This window comes from Amblyomma maculatum, chromosome 1, assembly GCF_055883805.1.
Source record: "Amblyomma maculatum isolate TAMU_Amacu chromosome 1, ASM5588380v1, whole genome shotgun sequence".
Lineage (NCBI taxonomy): Eukaryota > Metazoa > Arthropoda > Arachnida > Ixodida > Ixodidae > Amblyomma > Amblyomma maculatum.
The window spans coordinates 95,041,269-95,047,268 of NC_139344.1; positions in this window are offsets into that span (position 1 = coordinate 95,041,269).

Below are 6,000 nucleotides of genomic sequence, written 5' to 3' on the forward strand. Positions count from 1 at the left end.
AAGAATAGTGCCTAGAATGGGTGATATACTACGTGATGGCATGATGATAGGTTTACGTGAGTTGGACCGCGGCAGGGTGGCAAGCAGGACCAGAGCGCAAGCGCATGTAATCGCGGTGTTGACGGCCAGCCCGCGGCCCGCACGCCCGCTCATTTGGTCCTCGTTATTATGTGGATTAACGTCTACGATGGTCGTTATGTAATTATGTAGTTTTGATTCTTCAAAGTTTCCTCACTTCCATCTGTGATGAGATGCGTCACGTAACGCATCGCTTTCTGCTCGCATTGAGGTTTGGTGCTGCAAGTTCCACGTAGTACAAGCGGCGCTGAAAATGCTGGGCACCGCCGGCGTGTCTCTAGCCCAAGCATCGCGTCATTCGTGTTTGTTGTACAACTGGAGGTGTGGTTTGTGCTTACCATGAGATGCTGTGATGTACGGATTACGTCCTATTAGAGTGCTGTGATGAGTGCGCCGATGTCCGGACGGACATCATTGTGTCCGTTTATGATCGGCGATGTTGCACGTGCATGTCAGTGTTTATTAGGTGCAGTGGTAATTTATTTACACGCGCTGTGCAACAATCAGACGAAAATAAGTCATCGACAATTTGTTAGCCTGTACTACAGAGCTCAAAACTCGGAAAATGGGAATGCACATGATGCAGTTTTCGCATGTTGGAGTGGACCGAAAAATAAGTGCCCAGCCCACACCGCCGGGATGCGCATTACTACAGGTGAAATGGTTCAGGTTTCTGTAAAATAGCTGCCTGGCACAGCACCTTTTTAAATGTTCAGGCTTTGTACTATTGTTGAAGGCCACTTTATCATTAATAAAGGAACGAATATGCTTTATGTGTTAATGACTAGTGCTTTTTCAACTTATTATCTTCATTTTTTTTTTCGTTTTTCCTTAGTTTCCTTTGTTTTTCATGCTAGACAAACACAAATAGTACACTTTTAAACTTGTCAGTCCAAAGCTGAACATGAATATCTGCCATGCATGTGACAGCTTTAATGCTAGAAAGGTTGACATGTATAGCATGTACGTACACGCTGTGACATCTTAGTGGCACGTTAGGCTACTTGCCCCAAGGTCGTGATGTTTAATACCAGTGATGGCAGTCGCACTTTGGTGCAGGTGAAATGCAAATGCTTCTGTTTTCTGCAAGATGTCAATGCAAAGTACAAAGCCCGGGCAGTCAAATTAGTCTGGAGCTCTCCACTACGGTATTCTTCATAGCTACATATGTCACTTTAGGATGTGAAACCCTACATGCCACAGGTAGGCTGCATTGTTTTTTAGATTTTGTAACCTCTCATCTATGTTTTGCAACATTTGGCTAATTTTAGTTCCCAAACAGTTGCTAAAGATGAAACCGAAGCAGTTCTTGGCATGGTTTGCTGCTTAGATTAATTTGCTAATTGCAGTTCTTTGAAACTTGCATCAATGCTGGACAGTTCAAATAGCAAGCAGTTGAATTACAGAAATGATGTGGATCATGCATTTCAGTTCTGACAAGTGGAAAGTAACGGTCCCCTCCTTGCATGCATAGGTGCCTTTAGACAAATACATACTCGGGTGTGTGATTGTGACGCATATCAAGGGTCAACAGAAGGCCATGTGGAGCCAGTGTGATATTCTTCATGAAGGCTAAAGTAAAATTGTACAACAGCTGCTGTACCATGCAGAAAAAAATTGATCATTTAGTGTATGATTAACTGACCATGAATAGCATCTTACTCAGAGTATGATGTGATATATATCTGGTTTAGCATCCCAAAATAACTACGGCTATGAGGAACACAATAGTTGAGGGCTGCGGTATAATTTCGACCATCTGGGGTTCTTTCACATGCACTGACACCGCACGGTGCATGACGGCCTATTGTTTCGCCTCTATTGAAATGCTCCTGCTCTGGCTGGAACCAAATCTGCATCTTTGGGTTCAGCAGCCAAGCACTCTAACTACTGAGCCAGCACAACGGGGCCAAGTATCAAAATGCATGCCATTACATTTCCTTCTAGCCTGTGGTTTTCTTCACAGAACTAATGTATACAAGGAAAAGTAAATAGCAAGAAAACACTAGTTTTATTGCACATTATATTCACATTTCAGCAAATATTCTCTAGGAAAAAAATTCTCATAATGTTTGCATGGAAACCATGAACATCTTACAAAAACAAAACAATGCACTTACTCCACTCCAACTATTAATGGGCAAGGTTGCATCTATGCTACTACACTGCACTTATCACAAAACCACAAGCCCCATCTGCTTCGGCCAATCACTTGATGAAACTAACGGAGACAGATGTCGCACACCACAGACTGGTCGTCTCGCAACATATGTCTGCATATGTTGCATTTCAATTTCATGCCTTTCCACTTAGCTTCAACTGTTGCCAGCATTACTAGTCACCCATCTTTTCTGAAATTCCTTTTTACGCTGTTGGGATCAGCATCCTTGTTAACGATGGTCTCTGGAATTTTCGATGCTATCATTTTCACATCTTCCTCATCTGGAAGAATGAAGGAAATGACAAGCTTTGAGCAGAAAAAAAATTAGGGAGACTCCTAATCTCCACCTGTAAGGGTATGGTGTGCCAGCGTTAATGGTTTTTGTCTGCAGATCCCACTGTGGATTCCCGTTAATTTACATGCCCTTTGCTACAAACATAATTACTAATTCCTTAATTCATGTCTCTGTTGTCTCAGATATACTCATTAGCATACGGTCGTAGGCTGCCTTGTAAGGTGATAGACAACCTGGCATAGACCTCTGTAAGCCTCAACCTTTCTTAATTGGAGCTGAAACATCCCAGAACATATTTCAAATATAACTTTGTAAGCTTGACTTAACAGCTCCTGCCATGTCGTGTGGCCTCGTGAGATTTGGCTCGTGGCACTTTTGGCTTGTGCACAGGGGTCATCTGTTAAATACTGGTTAACATGCATGAAAAATACATTTTCACACAAACTGGTGGCAAATGGTCAAGTGGTGCACTGCAGATTCTGAAATGTATACCCATATGCATGCAAGGATCGCATCATCACATAACATGATCAAGAGTTTTATCAGTACCTGTAGTTACTTAGCATTTCAATGCCCATTAAAGGACCACCTCAGACAATGGTTGTTGTTACCACAAGACCTGTTCTGAGAGCGTACTGACACCATTCCACTGAGCGATGGACATATGCATACCCTAGATAGCTCATGATTGTGGATCTCATTTATTTCTATGACTTCCAAGGATTAAAAGGTGATGAAAAGAAATAACCAGGTTACCTTGACACAATGCTAAATTACAGAGGGTGAATATGCTGCATGAAGATACCAAGAAGCTTGTACAAAAAAAGTTAAAGTGAAATGGCAGGATTTTTGAAACATTGAAATAAACTACAAACTATACTTGTCAAACCTGTCATTAAGGAATGGAAATCATGCAGTAATCAGAAACACAACATGGAGGCCATTTTAGGCCATCTTCAAAAAACACATACCAACACCTCACACACAGCTTCATACTTATGAAAGAGGACAAACCAATATGCAAGGAGTGTGGAGATGAACTAACAATAAACCATATCTTACACGTGCGCCAGAGTCGAGAAAATAAGAGGAAACATTTTGTACAATTTTGCAACAGATCCCTTTCCATCCCAGCATGATCCTAGGAGAGACGTGCAAATTTCCTGCATTTTTGGTTTCCTAAAATGTTCCTAAACAAGCTACATCCTAAAAAACATTTTAGTCATTACACACAAAATAAATACATTAAACCTTGTTCTTGGTGCATGGCAGCATTAGTCGCTTATGCACCATAAAAATCAACACAATGCTGTAAGGTATACCTTAGTTAGCTATGTTATATGAGACAAGCTTTTGGTCTGGTGTGGTCCTTATTCACGTGAAAGCGCTGTCATGAGGGTCTATGTCCCAGCGATCGGAAAGTGACCTATTCCAATACTTTTACAAACTGAAGGCGATTCTACAGATTTCTAAAGACTGGAGTGCTCAACTGTTTTATCAGCGTCCGCCTGCTTTGACAGCCTGGAGTGAAACTGTTGAAGAGAATACATTTTTGAGCATTTAACGCATTTCTGAAGGCGTTGCTTTCATTTACGGGGCCCACAAAAAGCAGCTGAATGTCAAACGCCGCCTAGGTAGGCTTTCTAGCAAGACAGCGGTGTAGCGTGGAAAATCGCTCCGCCGGTCCATCGCTGGCACCGCTGACTTGACAGGCGAACTGTTCAAACTTATAGCTACTGACCAAACCTGAAACACTGAATTGCGCATGATCAAGGCAGAATTTCTCTAACACTGAGCACTGGTAGCTATCGATTTCGCGCCCAATATTGTGAAAATCTGTCCTCTCTTCGATCATTGATACGTCCACGGTTGAACATTTATGCGCCTCGGGGTAGGCCAGCCTTTGGAATATGGATGCGTGGTTGTAGCAACGATCACTTGCATGGCCCACTCTGCAAAATTCCAAGAGTCAGCTTCTGCAACGAAATGTGCAGCGCACATTTTCTACCGCGTACCTAAGTCCGGCGATGCATGCATATCGATCCCGATCGTTTCAGCTGCGCGGCCGTTCAGTCGGGTCAGGCTAACTTCGAGCATGCGGGGGTTTAAACTACATGTACGCAAAATTCAACGACAAGAAAAAGATGCAGGCTAAGCACTTTAGTCTAGTCTTCCCCTAAATACCAAAGAACATTGCTGTTCACAGGGAATTCGGATCATTCGCGCTTCCGGCTTTCCGGTTGTGCACTCTTGCGGTGCGGTGCAGTAGGTCTTCGCCTCGACGAGTCGATGTGCAGCTCGCCGCAGTAGCAGCGCAGGCCTCTAGTAGATTCGGCATGTCTTCTTCCACGGCTCTGAGGTAGAATTTAAACGAATAATTTAGCTAGAAACATCCTTTTCCCTCGGTCTGCTAAGAGGAACGAGCATAATGCCATTTCATATACATACTTTGGACTGCCGAATGTTCTGCACGGCGAGGTGTGTGTGTGTTGTGCCGGCGCTAGACCTTCGGAGGTCGATGCAGGACCTAAGACAGCGTAAATGCTAGGAATAGCTCGCTCGCATTACGGGCAGATCGAGGTGATAGTTTAGTGCGAAGCGAAAGCTGCTCGTGAATGTGCGTATCTCGATGCCAGCTGGTAGAGCTGGTGCAGTACGTAGCATCGCCTGCAGCTATGTGCGTGACAGCGATGCTTGCCGTACACAATCCTGAGTGAAGACCGTGATCTATGTTAGAACGGATGCACTCTTCGTAACACCTCATCGAGAGTCGCGGATAGCTGATATGGCTGATATCCATTCACGCGTAGCACGGAATGTGGCCGCGCTCGACGTGCATACAGCCATGAGCCTGTATATCGACGTCCGCCGTATCTTTACGAGAATCGAATGGATACGTCGGACGTACCTTTAGACACTTCGTATTTTATAACTGCAGTTTTCCAGGAGCTGACATCCACGTTGATGATCTATTTAGATGATCACTGCTACTAGAGGTATTGCTGATGTGTTGGTGTTGACATATCCACCAATAATCGTTTTTGTCTGTTTGTGAAGTTCTACAGCATTTCTTCACGTTTATCCAAGAATAACTGCGATCTAGATGTCACACCAATGACAGTATGTTATTCCATAGTTCTGTCATGAACAGGTCGTAATTAGCCACTCTTGTCTCTGTAAAGTCTAGTAACTTTTTTTAGGTGATTTCCGATTACGCGTACAGATCTACACCACCTCCAGAACCAGCCACTCTTGGAAAATACTAATTTATAACCGAGCAGGTTCAAAGAGTCGTAGCATTTAAATCACGTTTATGACATGGCTATCACGTCGTATCGTAGATTTTGCCTGGAAAGAAGAGATGCGAGTCAGCTTTTATGCAATCGGTTAATGTTGAAGAGTAGTAGGAATATGTTTTTCTGATATACCTTTCTGGGCGTAGTAAAGTTTCATGAATCCGTGACTT